Genomic DNA, 19,951 nt, shown 5'->3' on the forward strand with positions numbered 1-19,951 from the left:
TTTCCAGAATGATTTATTTAAATTGACCAAGAGCCAATTAGAACTTTTAGAAAGAAAGAAAGAATAGCAGAAAGAAAGAATAGCAGTATATGATCAAGATGCTCGTGCAAACTGTGAATGCAATGAATTAATTAATTACTGCCTTCTGACTTCATATGCAAGTCAAAGTGTAATTCAACACCTACGCATCTTTGATCAAAAATGTCTTGTAACAGTGTTTATGCAAAAATGGGATTTAACACAACAATTCAAATAAATGTTTGTGAACTGCTGTGTTGTCTTAAAATCCAAAGGTTCACATGAAATGGGTTGGAAGACACTAAAGAGAAAATATGCACAAAGATAAGAAGCACTGAAACTAAACTGATTCATCCATTTCTTGACCAGGTTACTTGGCTCCCATTTTGAAAGTTTGAACAAAGAAATATTTTTAGAGATGGCTGACCTTCCTACTGGACAAAAATAGAACTATTATTGATGTCCCACTTTTATATCATCCAGATAAAACAAACAAAATGCAATTAAAATGCAATTTAAAAAAAATCATTAAAGGTCTAGTTGAAGAGATGAACTTCTCTTTTTCTAAAAATGGAAAGCAAGGAATGTGGGCACTCACAGCTCTGTCTGTTTCCATCTGAATTATGGAAGTGGTATTATGGTGTTGTGTGGCAAACGCCGCCCCCCCCTCTTGACACATAGTATACATACAAAAGGGGTAGGACTTGCATAGAAACAGCATCTTTGAAAGGGCCTCAGCTATTGAATGGAATGCAATTCCCTTCTTTGGACTATGGCAAACTTATTTCTTCTTCTTGATGTTGTGAAAGCAATTAAATTAATACAGAATTCTTGTAGCGACAATGAGCAGAAATAGATCATGTTTCTTCTAGGTAAAAAGACAACCTCACTCAATTGACAAATAATGATGGTGCAGTTGATCTGTGACATTGTGTACATGGTGGGGAAGGACGGCAACAATAAATATATTATTGTGTAGCAGATCACCCTCTCCATTAGAATGAACTTAATCATCTGAAAATATATGGCAATTGTTCATTAAGTGAAACCTGATTTCCTTTCCTTTTGTTAAGGCTAGTCACACCTAGTATGGGTTTGCGGGTCAGATTAATCAGTTTCCTGCTCTTCTATTCCTATTATGTAGGTTCATTACTTGTCTCGGCTCAGAAAAAAATGTGCTGTAAGAAGAACAATGGCATAACCATTACCAGATGCTATATTATAACTGCCCACCTTTCTATTAATAAGTCTGCAAAACACACACAGCTGATTTCAAAGCAATCTTTCCTTTATTCATGTAAAAATGCTAAAATTAAAACAAAATAAGGTTGACAACATCTTTTAAGAACATTTAATTCTTTTCCAAACAGCTTAAACCTCTTCACATATTTTTCTCCATAAGAGAAATAAAGGGGTATCAAACAGAAATATTTCAGCAGACAAGTAATAGTAAGATCACTTATTAACAAAATACTCTTATCTCTTCTAGTTTTTAGGTAGTGAACATGAAAAATTACCAGCTAAAGAAATCAGTAATACTATATGTAATATGGTAGACCTCAACCTATGACCACAATAGGGACCAGAATTTTGGTTGCTAATTGATGTGGTTATTGAGTGAGTCATCACATGACCAGACCCAATTTTATGAGCATTTTTACTACAGTCATTAAATGAATAATATGATCATTAAATGATTATATTGTGGTCATTGTGATTATATGATCACAATGACCTTAAGCAAACCTGGCTTTCCCAATTGATTCTGCTAGTCAAAAACCTGGGAAGGTCATAAATTTTGATCAGATGACTGCAAAATGCTATGTTTTAAAGATAAGCTGGTTGCGAAACATAAGGTGTTGGGCTGACCATTTCAGGAGAAGGGTAATAATGTGGTACAGATCCTTCCTTCTAGCCACTAACATCTGTCCTATGACTATCAGGCATGGCTGCCTGCAAGAATAATACGACATACGTCTATATCCATTCACTGAGATGAGTAGATGAGCAGACTGGTATACATAAAAAAGTCTGATTGGGTAGGCATAAGAGATATTACTCTTTCTAAGATCATTCCCCATGGGTATCAAGTACTTCACAACAGCCATAACAGTGAGTGCAAATGGGACATAATGACAATTCTTTGAGAGATATTGGTTGTAACCAGATATATTGCTCCATGGGTAACCTGATTTCAGTAACTGCATATGAAGTAGGGCCATAGAATCAAATTAAAGGTACCACTGCTGTACCAAGTACCCTTCTGCAGATCTGACTAAACTTTTGGGTTTCATAGCTAAGTTGCTGTAGGAGTCTCCCAGGCTTTTAGTACATATGTCTGGGATCTGGAAGGGTTTATACTTTCAAGTCCTCTATAGATATGATGGACTTGCCCCTAATCTGTGGCCTGATACATATAGGCAGTCATATGTTAAATCCAGTTAGGAAATGAAATCACAACATCTTAAAATCAACTAGCTTTCAGCTTTCAGCTTAACAGAAGAGGAGCCAAAAATAAATTGCCTCAGCTCTTCAGCATTAGACGTCTGGAACTACTTTCAACTGGCACAAAATCCTTGAGTAGAAGTGTCCTTATCCTTGTTCATAAAGACTGGCTGTGTCCATTTTTATTCCTTTGGTGCTCGCCCTCACCCCTGGAACCAATCTTTAAAAGAAAACAGAAAGAATTAGAAATTACTTTTTGATTAGTGCAGCTGATTATAGGATTTTCCAGTTAAATTAATTCATGATTTACCTTTATCCTCCAGTTATTAATTTAATTAAAACTGCCGGAAACAAATTGTGTATTTAGTTGAATTCAAAAGACCTCTAATCTTTTTAACTTTTAGGTACATATTGCACTATGTGATTTTTTTTTAAAAAAAATAACTTAATGTACTTAGCTAGAGAGGATTATTGGATATACTATACAATACTATATAGTATACTATAAAAAGGGGATTCAGGATTAGTGCATAGTTTCATGTGTGTATATATAGACACACATATACCACTAAAATTTTCCTGTTTGTCAGTTATTAATCTTCCATTGGGGAAAAACAGCGTGTCAGAGGGCTCCAATTTTTGAATCAATGTATCTCAAATGGACTAGCTTAAGAAATACATCCAAAACACAGAACTCATTACTCTGGTGGCACTGAAATTTGGCTAAGTAGTGGCTGCTTCAAAGCTGTTCCACTGTTGCAATCAACACAGTAAGGTGATCATCATTTCTAACACTCTCTGCCAGGCTCTCTCATGGCCAAGCAGCTTCTTCAGAATCTGAAGAAGCTGCTTCAGCTGACGGTGTGGAATGTCAGACTCAGGAAGGACAAAGCCAGATATCGTACGAGGCTAATCAATCACAAACACCACCTGAGAAGCTAGATCTGTCAGAAGAAGATGACATAAGGCCTCCCAGTTCCCAGACCAGACAAGTAGAAATTTTTCAGCCAATTTTATTATACTTCCTTTTACTTGTTCTTCTTCTGTTTCAAATTTCTATAAAAGTTTGTATGTTTTAGCAATAACATGTTCATCATTTCTGCAGAGTTCCATTTCAAACCCAGTCTTACAGTGTTCAAAACCAAATATTCTTTTATCTACTTTAAATCTTTTTGATAATTATACATAAGAAAACCACTGACATATATATCCTGCCACCAAGTTTTCTCTCGATTTTAGTTTATATTCTACTTTTAAAAAAGCTAATAAATCAGACTAAGTTAACCATTTATGCTTAGGTATACCATTGCCACAAAGATATTTTCTGGCACATCCTAGGTTTATATCTGTTCCATATTCTCAGTATAGCATATCTAACAAGACGATTTTTAAAGTCTGCATTAACCTTAGCTTTATGGTACCATAAACATCTATGCCACCCAAATCATAAATCATATTCTTCTAATTCCTAAAGCCTCTGTTTTTCAGCAACAGTCATTCTTTCATCCATTGTACCTTCTGTGAAATATAAATCAATTTTATCTATTTTATAGAATTCTCCCCAAAGTTCATATCTCTTAAGATTTTAAATAAAAATGTCCAGTTCAAATTGTCAAAGGCTTTCTCTATAGCTAAAAAAAAAATTAAGGCAATATGTTTTTCATTGTGCTGTCCAAAGTATCCAACACAGTTTCAACACTATCTTTTAATTGACTTTTAGGTTAAAACCCAGATTGATCTTCGTGGATAAATTCTTGCAAAGTTATTTAACATCTATCACTTAGGAGCATTGTGAACAATTTATAATCATTATTAAGTAGTTATCTTGTTTTAAATTTCCTGTCAAAGTCAAATGACGTCTTCTTTAGATGTTAATATTCTATTTGCATCTTAGGCAGATTTCTGCCCTTTAAAATAAAATGGCATCTCCATGATTATGGCTACTTAGGGAATTTTATACACCTTTGAATGCCTATTGTGCAGAATGTTTTTTTTTAGCACATAGCATTCTAATTATTGGTTGAATGGCTAGCTGCACAGATTTTGAAATGCTGATAGAATGTCTAAGAGAATATGCCGACAATACTGTCAAATAATTGTCTCATTTCTAACAAACTACTCCAGAATCCCAAGCTCGTTTTATTTAGAGCTTTGATTTTACTGTAGATTATGTAGGATTTTTATATAGGTGGTCCTTAATTTACAACCACAATTGGAATCACAATTTCCACTGCTAGGCAAGGCAGTTAAGCCACACCCGATTTTCCATCCTTCATTGCCACCATTGTTAAATGAGTCACCGTTGTTAAATGAGTCAATGAATCATGTGACAGTTAAGCAAATCCAGCTTCCCTGGTGATGGCACAGTGGTTAGAATGCGGTATGTCAGGCTAGGTCAGGCTAGGTTCAATCCTGCCCGTCTCGGCATTCCATCCTTCCGAGGTTGGTAAAATGAAGACCCAATATACTGACATTTTTAAACTGTTCAGAGTGCTGCAAAGAACTATAGAGAGGTATATAAGTCTAAGTGCTATCGCTATTGCTATTTTGCTTGTTGGAAGCCAGCTGGGAAGGTTGCAGATGGTGATGACATGACCCCAGGATACTGCAATAATCATAAACACGTTAGTTGCCCAGTTCCTAAATTATGATCCTGTGACCATGATCACATGATCAATATCATGTAGGAATGGATGTAAGTGTGAGGACTGGTTGTCACTATTTTCAGTGTCATTGTAACTTTGAATGGTCACTAAATGAATGGTTGTGATTCGAGGACTACCTGTACTGTGTAAAAAGACCTTGAGCAATAGAGTAAAATATAAATCTATATATAAGGTTGACTCAGTTTTCCATCCTTCCGAGGTCAGTAAAATAAGGACCCAGATTGTTGGGGCCAATATGCTGAATCTGTAAAACTGCTTAGAGAGGGCTGCAAAGCTATGTGAAGCGGTATATAAGTCTAAGTGCTATCACTAAGTGCTATATGACTTTGTATGTGATTTGTTCCTTTGTACTCAACTACTTACATGCACATCACAGAAATGAAATTGAAATGCCAAATACTAATCTGTGAATTCTGCATTCTGTTTAAATTAACATTTTTTTGGGTCATGTTTTTTGTATACATTATTAGTCAAATCTTAATGAGATATCACATCAAATATTGGTGGGCAGCTTATTGCTCAAGCCTAACTCCTCAAGGAAAAGTCACATCACAGCAATTTCTGAATGTAAGGTAATAGGAAATTGACATTAAGGCTCTAATTCTATACTTACCTTACAGTAAATCTCCGTGGACTTAGTGGGACTAACTTCTAATTATACATGAAGAGCAAAGTTAAATTCTTAGCAAAAATTGGACGCAGAAAAGTTGTCTATTCAGGATCTGTACTTTAGAGAACCTGACACTTGTCAAATGTAAGTGAATTTTTCTTCCAACACTTAGTAAACATTCCTCATCTTCTATTCAGTATTACAAGGTACTAGAAAAGGGGCACAGTTTGACACAACAAATAGTTATGCCAACCCCCTCAACCATTTGCAAAAGTCAGGCAGTCATTGGAGACCTGGTTATGGATCAAAATGTCCTGCTTATACAAACAAGATGCTTAATCTTCCTTTTTAATCTTGATTTTGACTTTCAATATAAATTACTTAGTCTCAGGTGTCACCTTAAATTGATTTGTTATGCTAAATACCTGCCAAATAAATAATGAACTTCTGAATTAGTCTATATTCAATAAAACAAGAAGTGAGTTATTTCTAAAAATTCCTTTTATCAGGTGAGGATTAAATTATTTTTATGCTATGATGCTTGGGGCTGGGCCCCCTCTGAGATTCTGCTAGAGATACTTAACAATTCAAGTTTTCTCTGAATACATTTTCTGTTATTAAATGTCACTCACTTCAGCATTTTATCATGTTACTGTAGCTGCCTAAGTTAGAATAATATACATCAAGAGAGACAAAAGAAATCCCATTATAGGCAGAGAGTTCTCTCTTGGTGTTTCTTTACATTCACTTATGTGCTCTGAGATGACACTGTGCAGACTACGAGAAACTTCTTTTTCCTTTCCTATAAAACAAGAACTTGGTGTTTTCCAATGAAATATGTGGGTAGTACGACATAAAGAGAATAACTTCTTTCTAGACAGTGTATGGTTACATTTTGGGAATGTTAACATATGATGGTTTAGATGGATGATTCATGAAGGATAAGTCTATTGATGCCTATTTAAATATTAGACTAAAGTTTTCAGGACAAAAATCATAATGTCTTCTGTGAGCATCTATCTATCTATCTATCTATCTATCTATCTATCTCTATCTCTATCTCTATCTCTATCTCTTTATATCTATATCTATATCTATATCTATATCTATATCTATATCTATATCTATATCTATATCTATATCTATCTACAGTATCTATCTCTATATCCTATACATCTATCTATCTATCTATCTATCTATCTATCTATCTATCTATCTATCTATCTATCTATCTATCTATCTATCTATCTATCTATCTATCTATCTGAAAGTTGGACCATAAGAAAGGCTGAGCACCAAAGAATTGAGGGCTTTGAACTATGGTGCTGGGGAAGACTCCTGCGAGTCCCTTGGACTGCAAGGTGATGAAACTGGTCAGTCCTAGAGGAGATCAACCCTGACTGCTCTTTAGAAGGCCAGATCCTGAAGATGAAACTTTTCGCTACCAAATGAGAAGGAAGGAGTCACTGGAGAAGAGTCTAATGCTGGGAAAGATTGAGGGGATGACAGAGAATGAGGTGGCTGGATGGAGTCACTGAAGCAGTAGGCGTGAGCTTAAATGGACGCCAGAGGATAGTAGAGGACAGGAAGGCCTGAAGGAACATTGTCCATGGGGTCGCAATGGGTCACGACTTTGCAACTAACAACAAAAATCTATCTGTCTGTCTGTCTGTCTGTCTGTCTATCTATCTATCTATCTATCTATCTATCTATCTATCTATCTATCTATCATCCATCCATCCATCCATCTATCCATCCATCTATCCATCCATCCATCATCTATATATTTTCAAAATTTAGAGACCACCTCATCCTTTGATGACTCTGGATAGCTTACAAATAAAAATGGCAAATGACATAGGGAGGTGTAAGTAAAACAAGGGATCCTGGCTGATCAGAAAAACAATTCAGCAGACATATCAAATATAACAGTGTGAAAGCCACACACCTCCATCCATTCTCCTCCCACCCCCAGCTGCCAAACCAACCTATGGCAAGGCCTGGGGAAAAAACAGGCAGTTAATAGTTTTCTGAATGTTACAACTGCACAAATCTCTGTGGGGATATTGTTTCAACAGAGAAGGCCTGCTTCCTAGGTTCCCCAGAATGATGCTGCATAATCAATGGGATTTGGAGCATAGGCTTTTTCCTTGATTGTATTGAATGGGCATAAAGAATTGGAGATAGGCAGTCTCTCAGAAAACCAGGCTCTATGCCATGAAGGACTTTAAAGGTAATAACTAACACTTGTATTTGTACCTAGAAACCAACTGGCAACCAGTGCAGCCTACAAAGCAATGGAAGCAAGTGACCATTGCACAACACTCCCAACACTGCCACATTCTGGACCTGCTGTAGTTTACAGATATTCTTCTAGAAGAGCTCCACATAGAGTATATTACACTAATTCAATTATAAAATGACCAGGATAATTGAGAGACACCCCATCTCCCATTTAGGCAGTTAAATGAAGTGATAACACTGTTTTCCAAATTTAGCTATTGTTTATGGCAGATGAGCATAGTTCAAAGTGGAAATTGTGTTGATATTATTATATCTGTTCAGGTAGCCTCTGAGGCACTATATCACAAGAATTGTCAAAGGGGAAAAGCTAATGAAATCCCAATAGCCAGGAGACCGTACCCAAAACTTCTGTAATATAAAAAAATACTTAATTTCTTAATAGATAACATGCAAATTAAAAAAATTAACTTCAGTTCCAGGGGCAGGAAGGAATTTAAGAATATATTAGGAAATATATGAGATATCCACTTTGTACCTGCCAGTCTGTTTCCAGGGAGGGAGGGAGGGAGGGAGGGAGGGAGGAAAGAAGGAAGGGTTTATAGATTACCTCATAATAGCATGCAATCCCAAGAAAAATCAGTTTATTTAAGGCTTTAAATGTGTACCTCACCTGTTCAAAAATACATCTTGCCCTTGAAATCAGGATTTCTGTACAGCCATGCCCCATATACTGGTATCTTCTATGGTTAAATATCCTTTTTTAGTAGCAGAAGTCAACAGATCACAGCTAATTTTCTTTCCAGCTATGTCTCTTCTTTTCTGAAGTTTTATATCAAGATTAGAGGCAAACTTCCATTTTTTTAAAAAAAAATTTTTTGTGGTGGTGGTGTTGGTAAACTTAATTTTTATCCTGATTGGTCACTATAGAATAAATAACAATAATAGAAGATATTAAGGAATGATTTGTGGCCAGCCATTCTCTCTGTCAGGCTCAGGCAACAAGCTGGTCAGTTAATTCCTATTGTGACCAATGGATCAACACATGGTTAATTCAAACAAAAAGGCAGACCCTGCATTTGCAGGAAAACACTAGGAAAGAAAAAAATGGAAAATATAAAAAGTTATCTTTGTAGTGGTGGTGCCTTTGAGGCATTGTTCACTCCTGGAGACTGCCTAACAAGCCCCTGCAATTTATTTATTTTTTTGCAATTTTTTTTTTTAAAACACACAGACAAACATACAATACATCTTTTCGAAACAGAGCATTGATCCGGTCATAAATTTGTTCGGCTTTTTGTTCCATCTCTAACACAATTTTATTGTGCAAGTGATTTTCAGAACAGTCACTTCAAGTGTAAGTTGGTATGCAGCTGTATTCTTCTCCCAGGCGGGTGACCTTGAAAAAACATTCCGTGGAGATACAAGAACAGTGTCCTGGGGGGGGGGGGAATACAGCAGTTGCACTTGCTTTCCCCAAGCAGTAGTTACTTTTGCTTTCCCTCAAGCCACCCTCCCTCCCATGTTTTAGCCTCCATCTTTGTTGCTTTTCTCTGCACTCTTTCTAGAACAGTGATGGCGAACCTTTTCGGCACCGAGTGCCCAAACTGGAACTTGTGTGCGCACAAGTGTGTGCACCACAGCCCTGAAAACTCAAAGACCTTCTGGTTTCTGGTGCATACATGCACGCTGGCAGCTGAACTTCACATGTGCAGGAGCCCCAGAAATCTGAAGACCAGCTGGCTGGTGCACATGCGCGCACCGGCCACCTGGTCTTCAGGTTTGCAGTTCGTGCATGTGCGCTGGCCAGCTGATCTTCACATGTGCCAGAGAGCTGGAAACCCGAAGATCAGGTGGCTGGTGCCACATGCACACTGGTCAGCTGGTCCTTGGGTTTCCAGGCCTCCAGCATGTGCGAAAATCAGCTGGCTGGTGCGCATGTGTGCGCTGGAAACCAGAAGAGCAGCTGGCAATGGCAAGCATGCCACAGAGAGGACTTGGCATGCCACCTCTGGCATGTGTCATAGGTTCGCCATCACAGTTCTAGAGTCTCAATATCTTTTTTAAATAATGGCAACCAAAACTGGATGGAATATTCCAAGTGCAATCTTAGAACAGAACCTTGATTCTATCCCTCTGTTAATGCAACCTAGAACTGCATTGGCTCTTTTGGCACTGCTGGCTCATATTTAAGTGATTGTCAGCTAGGACTCCAAGTTTCCTCTCACAATTACTACTACTGAGCCAGGTGAACACACCTGTATTGGGCTCCACTTACAACCGAGCTTCAACACCTGAGCAAAAAGCCATGTTATTATCAAAGTCTATTCCAGAAGCCAACAGAATAAGGCTCATCAAGATCTCCATAGTGATGGGGGATGAAATGACACTGTTCCATACTGGAAATCTTTTATGGATGTTTACTTAGTTATTCTTCTGAGCCCTATCCTTAGTCCAAGGGATCTTATTATATTGCTGCCATAGCAATGTATCTCAAAATAGCAATTCTTTATTACTAGGTGAGGAAGTAAAATTATATTACTGATTGATAGAATACATTTTGTCTTTTTTTCTGGAAGAACCAAGTGGACCTCGAATCTCTAATTTGATAACACTCCCCCCCCACCCCATGAGGTAAGTGGGTTAGATTGAAAGATAGTAACTCATTCACTGAATTGCATGGGTCACTCAATCAAGTTCTTACTGGCAATAAGACTGCCCTAGATCAGGTAGGTATCCGGGTATCCTGCAGATATGTTCTGTTATTTACTCAATTGATAGCTCGCTAGACAATTTAAGGCAACTTACTTCCCAAAATAAACAAACAAATGATACAAAAGAGTAAAACAATAATTGAAATGTAATAATTATGTGCTTTATAAGAACTGGTGGGTCCATAAAATAGAAAAAGTAATATAAAATGATGAAGTTAAAATGTTCTGGGTCTTAGAATTCAAACAGATGGGTACATCGCATAACACCTCACCCTTAACAATTGTCAATAAGAAAGGCAAAAAAAAATCTGGATAATAGAAATGGCAGAACCTGGAGAGAACAAAATAGAATAGAAAGAGCTGGAGAAGATAACAAAATACAAAGACCTACAAATAGAAATAGAACAACAGTTGCAAAAGAAAACAAAGATAGTATGAATAGTAATAGGCACCTTGGTTGTAATCCTTAAAACAACTGTAGCATCACTTGGACACCATTGGCAAAATCACCATCAATCAATTGTAAAAAGGCAGCTTTACTTGGAATGATACTTTTAACACATTTATCTGCCCAGTGGTGGGATTCAAGTAATTTAACAATCGGTTCTCTGCCCTAATGATTTCTTCCAATAACCAGTTTGCCAAACTGCTCAGAAAGTTAACAACCAGTTCTCCCAAAGTGTTGCGAACTGGCTGAATCCCACCACTGCATCTGCCGATCTAAGATTTTTGGGTGGACTCAACAGGTGGATGTCAAATCTAGTCTAAACATCAGACTGACTGTGCAACGAACCATAATAATGATGATAATAATAATAATAATAATAATAATAATAATAATAATAATAATAATAATAATAACCATTCTCTGAATAGTTCAGTATTCCTTTACTCTGAAGTAACATGGTGAAGTGAAGGAATCCAGAGTCTTTTGAGACTGTTCAATTCTCACTGAAAATTTGTTTAGCATTTGAGTAGGGCAGTTGTGAGGAGGAGGAGGAGGAGGAGGAGGAGGAGGAGAGGAGGAGGAGGAGGAGGAAACCTTTAAGTTCCTAGCAATTAGTTCCAAAAAGAAATAACTTGATAGAAGTAATATCTTATAGCAAATACAGATCTTTCCACTGCTTTATCCTGTGGGTTGAATATGAAATACATTTAATAAAAAACTGGAGAAGGGATTTCTATATTATCCACTTGGGTTGTGCCAAACACACACACACAACACTCTTGATCTGGCAGATCTTCATATCTTGAAAGCATAAATATCTAGTGGGTGGTCAAGGGAGAAATGTTATTTAATGCCTTCTCAGTTTAATGATTTGTGTGTGAGAGAATAGCTACGTAATATTTTGAACTATATAGTCATTGAGTTGTATCTATCAGATTCATCTTATGCTCTTCTAACTTAAGAAGAAATGTGCATCCCCAGAGATTTCTTTGAGTTTACAGCCAAGCTAGAGCTGCAATACTGGTGAAAAAAAATCCAGAATATATATATATTTTACAGAAATATGACAAATGAGTTCCCATATTTCTGCAAAAAGTTGAATGCTAGACTGTACATACTTGCTTTGAAGCAAAAAGTCCTTGGTGCTCTGAGCTTGGCTGTTTTCTTGCAGACATTTCATTACCCAAACTAGGTTACATTACACTAGTCTAGTCTACAAGGAGAAAGCCTCAGAAAGTTTCAGAAAGTAGCTTAATTTTACTAGAATTGAGTCACTAATAAAGGAAAATTAAGTCCTGAGTATTAATTGGCTCCAGTTTCCAAGATACAGCTTCAGGTCAAAAATGCATCAAAATAATTCAAAATTATAAGGGGGATGTGCAATTATGCCTCATAACTTTTCTGCAAAATGTGATATAGCAATGAGAATGGTGCCACACCAATCATTATAAATTTATCTTTTTATTGATACCAATAACATAACTTTCCATTCATTTATTGGTTTTTCATGTAACATTTTCATGCTTTTTGCATGAAGTTCTAGCAGATTAAATGAGGAGGTTCCATCTTTATTCGGTATCTAAACTGTGCTTTTTGGCTTTTCTCTTGTGAACTGCAGTAGGATCATCCCTGGGGAAATTCCAGCACTAACTGGCAAGCATGGATGGACTCCATGTCCCTTGGTATCTTTTCTCTATTCCTGCAATATCCTGGTGGAATCTCTCCCCATGCTCACTGCCCCACAGTTCAAAGGGAAATAGTTTAAATGTAGACTATTTGTCTATATTAGACGAGTGTAAGAAGTGGTGAAATCCAATTTTTTTTACTACCGATTCTGTGGGTGTGGCTTGGTGGGCATAGTGTGGCTTGCTGGGTGTGGCAGGGGAAGGATACTGCAAAATCTCCATTCCCACCCCACTCCAGAGGAAGGATACTGCAAAATTTTCATTCCCACCCCACTCCAGGGGAAGGATACTGCAAAATCCCCATTTTCACCCCACTCTGGGGCCAGCCAGAGGTGATATTTGCTGGTTCTCTGAACTACTCAAAATTTCCGCTACCGGTTCTCTGAACTGCTCAAAATTTCCGCTATCGGTTCTCCAGAACCTGTCAGAACCTGCTGGATTTCACCTCTGGTTTGCACCAGGTGCTTTACAGGACCCACACAAATTTTCCACATGTTCTTCATAGTCATCTGCCTTGCTGTTGCAAAGGGAGGATAAATGGTACCATTTTCATTGTTCTATTGTACTTTGTTGAGAAGTTATGAGGCATCATGATAATTAGACACCTCCCTCTCTTGCAGGCAAATATGTTCACCTGTCTATATATCTTTAAAATGAAATATCTCGAAACCCCTCTATGGCAAGGCACTGGGTTATCTGCAGGATGGCACGTCCCTATTAGAATCTGCCTGAGCTGAGGTTTTACACAGAGCTTTCCCAGAGGTCTTTTGCAGCCTGACACCATGTATTATTCTAGCATGTTTTAATGTATTTGTAAGATTTTTGTTTGTTTGATTGATTATTGCATTTTTCTTCTTATCGTGAGCCTCCAAGAATCTTCTATGACTGCAGTGGGATATAAATTTTGTAAAGAAATAAATAAACCACACCTGCTCCCTCATAAAGAAGAAATATTTTATTTCATTAGCAAAGATGATGACAAATAGTTGAAAATGAGGCAGAGAAATGGTGCACTCCTAATAGTTGCAGTAAAGGGGTCTAAGAGGTTATTAGGCTCACCAAAGACCAAAACAGTTTCTCAGTAAATTTTAAATGAAACTTGAATGAACCCTGTCTAAGTGTACATTTCTGCATCTATCATGCACCATTTCTCTTGTTTTCCTGACAATCAATATTTTTAATCAAAATCTTATGAAGAAAATATTTAAACTTTCCTGTAAGCTATTCATTCTTATTCTGAGGCATAATATTGTTCAGATCAGAAAAATATATGAATTCTCAAATTTTAATCATAATAGAAATATTATTGCATTCTTTGATCAAAGGCAGCTAGCAAAGCTCTATATTCATTAATGATACAAAGAGAAATTTGTTTTTTTAAATCATGTTTGAAAAATGTGTTGAAATATGATTTTAAAATGCTTGAGATCTAATTACATTAATGAGTAGGTCTCTAAATGTAATTGTCTTTTAGAAGTCAGCCTCAGAAGGATTAAGGGAGAAGCAAGTGGAAGTTTGCTTATTTTCCTTGTTTCCATAGGGCAGATCCTAGAAGTTTGTAGAAAGTTTCTGAAATTGTCCCAACATGGTGATTGCACATGTTCAGAATACATATGGATATGTATAGGCAATCTTATATGTTATTTATATAAATCATATTGCCTCATTTTTATCTATTAGCAGAATGGGTTACAAATAGACAAGAGAATTCCTGCCTTTAGGTTTATGACCTAAATATATGCATTAAATGAAAGAAGAAGGGAAAAAAAGAAACAGCTTGGTAACAGTGGGGATGGGATGGGAACAAAATAAATCAAGATGGTGGATATGGCTGAACAAAGTAGCTTGTACTTTGTATACATGTGTACAAAGAGATGATGCTTTGGTCTCCCTTTTTTGATTGCCATCTTGATTTATTTTACTCCATCTATTGGTACAGCTAAGCTGTTCAGGGACCAAGTTACAGTTCTTCATATAACTAGCTAAGTTCTTCATATAAGAACTAGTTCTTCATATAACCAACTAGTCTTTGGACATGTGATGCGACATCCAGAAAAATACGGCATCCTTCATTTAATCCTCCAAGGAAAGATTGAAGGCAAGCAAGGTCCAGGCAGAAGAAGAACATTATGGCTTCAAAACCTAAGGGACTGCTTTGGACAAAACTCAGCAACACTTTTTCATGCAGCTGTTGACAAAAATAGAATTGCAACATGGTTGCCAATGTCCGATGACGGATATGGCCAAGAAGAAGAAGAAGAATATAACTAGCTGGGATGAAAACAATCCAACTTATATGATGGATAGCAGAAAGCAGAAGCTTCCTTCTCAGCAGAAGCCTAGTGGCACTACTATGGCAAAAATGGCTGTTGTGGAGGTATATGTGATCCCACTTGGAGTACAAATAGAGGTGGGCAGAGGAACAAATTATGTAATGGATTTCATTAGATGTTGCATTTGTTTTCTGCTCTACTTTTATAAATCCAACATTTTGAATTTTTAAAAAGGAATTTTTGAAACAGTTTTAGCTATATTTGAATATGTCTTAATAGATGTGCTGGCTTCATTCATTCTTTTCCATTTGGGCATTTTTTTGCATGTGTGCATGCCACCTTGTTAATCCAGTTTAGTGGAAAGGCAAACTATAAATAGAGTAACAATAACTGAATGACTGACTAAGCAGGTGTGAAAATTCATGGTTCTTCCACTTGTTGCTTGAGCACTTACTTCCAGTTATCCCATGATACTTTTACTCTCTCATAGCTTTCATGATTAAAGTTGGGGGGGGGGAAAACCCTTCAATTAAAGTGTGTGAACTTCATGACCCTCCAAATAAAACATCTCTCAGAGGAGGTTTGTTTTTTTATTTTTCTGGGTGGAGAATGTCAGTTTGGAGGAGCTGTCAACTTGTAAATAGTAAGAATAATAAATATGCAAGAGGCTAGAGAGGAAAAGGGGTTTTTTTTCTTTTCTTTTCTATTATCACAGACTTAAGAACAGGGGTCAGTGAATAAGAATGGCTTTGGTTGCAAAAGTGAATGAGCTGCTTTTCATTTTGTGTTGTCCTGAAGCCTGAGACGAGACCAGCTCTGTGTACTCAGTTAGCTACTCTCAGAACACTTGATTAGATTGTGCTAATTATGGCACTGGAATGAGGCAAAGAGTCACAGTTAAGCTGCTGTAGTTAAATATCACAGCATTCACCTTCTGCTCTGAAATTCCCAATGAATTTAGAAAGCATTAACTGAACTTTACTGCTTGCTAAAAGATTAACCACCCATCTTTGAGACACCAAAGGAAAAGAAAAGTAGAGAATGGTTCTGTTTTGTATATTAAACAGTAGGAATACTGGTTTTGTTGTGAGATATAAACCAAATCTGTTGTCTATGACAAATACCACCTGTATTTGTTAGCACAAGTAGCATAAAAACATTTTAAATTATTTTTAAAACTCAGGATTGCAACAGAGTTTAGAAATTTATTAAAATTTATTTATTTACCGTTAGTCATTAGTCACATGTTTCAGAGCATTTTCTCTGAAATAAAAAAATGAAGCTTTGCATTCCTAAAATATTTTTCCTGAACGCCATCACTCTGCTAAACAAATAATTACCTTAACATTGTCAAACTATTCACTAAGTCTGCATTACTATCCTTCCTATCACCCATCTCCTCCCACTTATGACTGCATGACTGCAACTTTGTTGCTTGTATCCTTATGATTTATATTGACTGTTTCCTAATATGATTTGATTGCTTATTTGTACCCTATGACTATCATTAAGTGTTGTACCTTATGATTCTTGATGAATGCATCTTTTCTTTTATGTATGCTGAGAGCATATGCCCCAAAGACAAATTCCTTGTGTGTCCAGTCACACTTGGCCAATAAAGAATTCTATTCTATTCTATTCTATTCTATTCTATTCTATTCTATTCTATTCTATTCTATTCTATTCTATTCTATTCTATTCTATTTTATCACTAATTGTGCAATGAATGTTATTATTTAAAATACATAGTTGAAAAATTAACCAATTAATTATTTAGAAGAACATTGAAGTCCAGCCATCTTTACAGTGTAATGCCTTGTCTTATCCCTTGTTTGTTATTCTGTCCTCTCTTGATTTGCACATTTTCTTGAGTCTTATTTATTAAAGTAAGCTTAGGGAAGAAAGACATCTTAAAAGAATCTTTGGACTATAATCATGTAATTCAACTGTATCTGAAGTATATGAAAACTTGATTTTCTTTTTAAAATCTTATCTCCACGCTTTAGCCGCAGAGGTCCAGAACAACTTATAAATATTGATCCTTCACATCCTGATTTTGGTTAAACTACATAATGTAAAAGGAGGGAAAGACAAGAAAATTCAGACACTATTTTTTAAAAGTTACAGTCCAGTTATAATAAAAATCAGCTGGGAGAGAAACAAGTCAGGATGCAGCCTGGAATGATCGACAGTTCTCTGGAAAGACACCAACTGACTGAAATGGAATGACCCTGGTCTTATTTTCTGTCACCGTTGTACTATCTGTTGCAATAGTTGCCACCGAATATCAGACAATATCAGACTATAAGATGCACTTACCTTTTTTGGTGAGGAAAACAAGAAAAAGAAATCTGCCTCTGCCTCCCAGCAATTTTGCCTCGTTGCAGCAAACAGCAAATAGCCTGCTTTACTTTCATTTTTGTTTTCAGCATAGCTTGATTAGCACAAGAGAAAAAAAAATCTGGTCTCAGCAATTTACCTCCTTGGAGCAAGCAGCAGAGGTCTGCGCAAAACAGCTGAGCAAAACAGCTAAGAGTCGGGAGGCCAATCCAATCAACTTGTGTTAATTAAGCTGTGCTGAAGCTGAAACGAGCTGTTTCTTCTTGTGCTTGCTGCAAGGAGGTAAACTGCTGGGAGGCAGAGGCCAAAGGGTGGGGGCCAGTGGGTGGGCGGAACTACATTCGTTGTATAAGATGCACTTGAATTTTCACCCCCCTTTAGGGGGGAAAAAGATGCATCTTATACTCTGAAAAATTCAGTAAGTTTCTTGTGCATTTGTTAATTTAGAGAAAGTGGATGATGAACTGGGTGCTTATTTTTGTGACAAGGCAAAGCTATCATTTCATAGTGTAGGGGGGAAGGATGCTTGACTTACTACTTCTTCCTCTTTTTCTGTATTCTACCTAAATAATTCTTACACCAAAAGGGATGAGTTTAGGATTTAATACAAATCATGATAGGCAATCTGTAGCAGCTGATACGTTATGAACTGCAACTTACAGCATCCTTCAGAAGTAGGGCAGCAAACAGAAAGCTGCTTGGAGATATTATTCAGCAATATATCAAGAGCTCTGATGTGGACTGTTGAATTTGCTATAATTTTAATATATTGTGATGGGAAAAGTCAAGCAAATGTCCAATCCAAAACTCTGGTTTAATGCAACATTTAATTAGAAGAAAGAAATTGATCCACAAAAGTGAGACTTATAAGAGGCTAATGTTATGATTATTAATTAGTTTCTTCAGGGCTGAACAAATAGTTCTTTAACTTTTAGTTGTAGTTTTTAGATTTCAGCTTCTGTTTAGGTTGGAACCTTACTAAACTATCAACGTGAAAAGTCAAGAATGAAAGGTAGTAAAAATACATAGTGCCAAGAATACCAGGGAACTGAACTTCATTAGAAAATATAGCTTTCAAAAGCCCAAAATTTTAAAAAGCACCCTTTATTAAACTACCAGCTAAAGACTAGTTAGAACATTTGTAATCAGTTGCAATGGATAGGAGCACTCAGCATAGTTGAAGAAGGTATGATGTTTATGACTGATTTGCAAGTGCACGTTGTTGTGGTAAAGAAGAAGCTATGAAGGTTTATTTAGCATTTTTGACATTTTGAAATTGTAATGAGAGTTGATATTATTTTCTTTTTTTAAAGGGTAACAATTTAAATAAATTGAAAATGGCATTTGTGTGTCACGTGTGCTATGTTGCAAGATTTATTTAACTGTTGACTCACTTTAATTTCAGTGCCTTATGAACCATCAGAAAAGTATCCTTCCGTAAAGGTCTACTCCAACACTCAGCATAGCTCAGTTACTATATTTGCTGACATTCTTTCTTTCCTTTAACTAGAGATATCAGAATAACGCCAAAAGAAAGAAAACATTTTTCCCTTCCTGTTACCTAAAAGTACTGCCTTTGATGCTTTTCTTTTCTCTATAGCCAGTTGCTGCTCCAGGAAATTCAGCCTAAAAAGACTTTAGCAAACTCCTCCCTTGCTATTTAACATTAAGAAAGGGAAAGTTATTTTTTGTTCAGTAATTTAGTCAGCCATCTCTCCAGCTCAATTTATCTGACTAATTAGATAAAAGAGGCTGGTCTATAGGCCAGCTGTGGATGCATTAGGAAAAAAAAGTATTAAAGATGATTTTTTTTTTCTTTAAGTCAAGCTCAATTCCTGGTGGCTAGATAGAAATATCCATATTGTTTATTTGGAACAATAGAAATTTTGTTTTTATTTTTTGCTTCCCAGTCTAATCAACAGCTCTGGAATTTCCTTGAGGTCTGCTTTCCAAGTCCTATCCAGATCACACTCATGTTTTAAATATTCCTTTATAATGGAATAAATGTACTTAAAAAGACATTGTGTAAGGAATTGAGTTCCTTTAAGATAAGAAAATAAATATATTGTGTAAGGAAAGCTAAGCATCAGTTAAGACAAAAAATTAAAATGATGAAAAATAGCCCCTTAAGAGACTTAATGACTCTATGAGATTGTGGATTCCAGATTCCATTCTCTTAAGTTTTTTAAAACAAAAAGGATCAGGTTGTGAAAAAAACAAAGGGATATGAAAAGATGTAATAGTTTAGATATAGCACTATATCTAGCCTACACTGACCATATTTGGGTACTTCATACTAATGGTAAAGCCGATTAAATGTTGTCCCCAATTTGGGTCTGAGCCTGGTGCCAAAGCCAATGAAGAATGTTAGACATAGGTTTTGTTTCTTTTTATTGAAGCGCTTTAGCAAAAGGGGCCCTGGCCAGCAACATGCCAGGACCCAGAACAAAGGATTCAATCCAGTGGTGGGGTTCAAGTAATTTAACAACCGGTTCTCTGCCCTAATGATTT

The 19,951-nt window shown here is 36.4% G+C and overlaps 1 long non-coding RNA gene across 1 annotated transcript in view; it reads right to left on the reverse strand.

Annotated features, from left to right (window-relative positions):
• Nucleotides 1-1,288: 1,288 nt before the first annotated feature.
• The window catches only part of LOC148114539 (uncharacterized), a 55,704-nt gene continuing 37,041 nt past the window's right edge, over nucleotides 1,289-19,951 (reverse strand). The window contains exon 2 of the long non-coding RNA XR_015732853.1: nucleotides 1,289-2,683. This is a non-coding gene — a long non-coding RNA (uncharacterized LOC148114539). The remainder of the gene's footprint in view (nucleotides 2,684-19,951) is intronic.

Source organism: Pantherophis guttatus, chromosome 3, assembly GCF_059756535.1.
Source record: "Pantherophis guttatus breed Tessera chromosome 3, ASM5975653v1, whole genome shotgun sequence".
NCBI lineage: Eukaryota > Metazoa > Chordata > Lepidosauria > Squamata > Colubridae > Pantherophis > Pantherophis guttatus.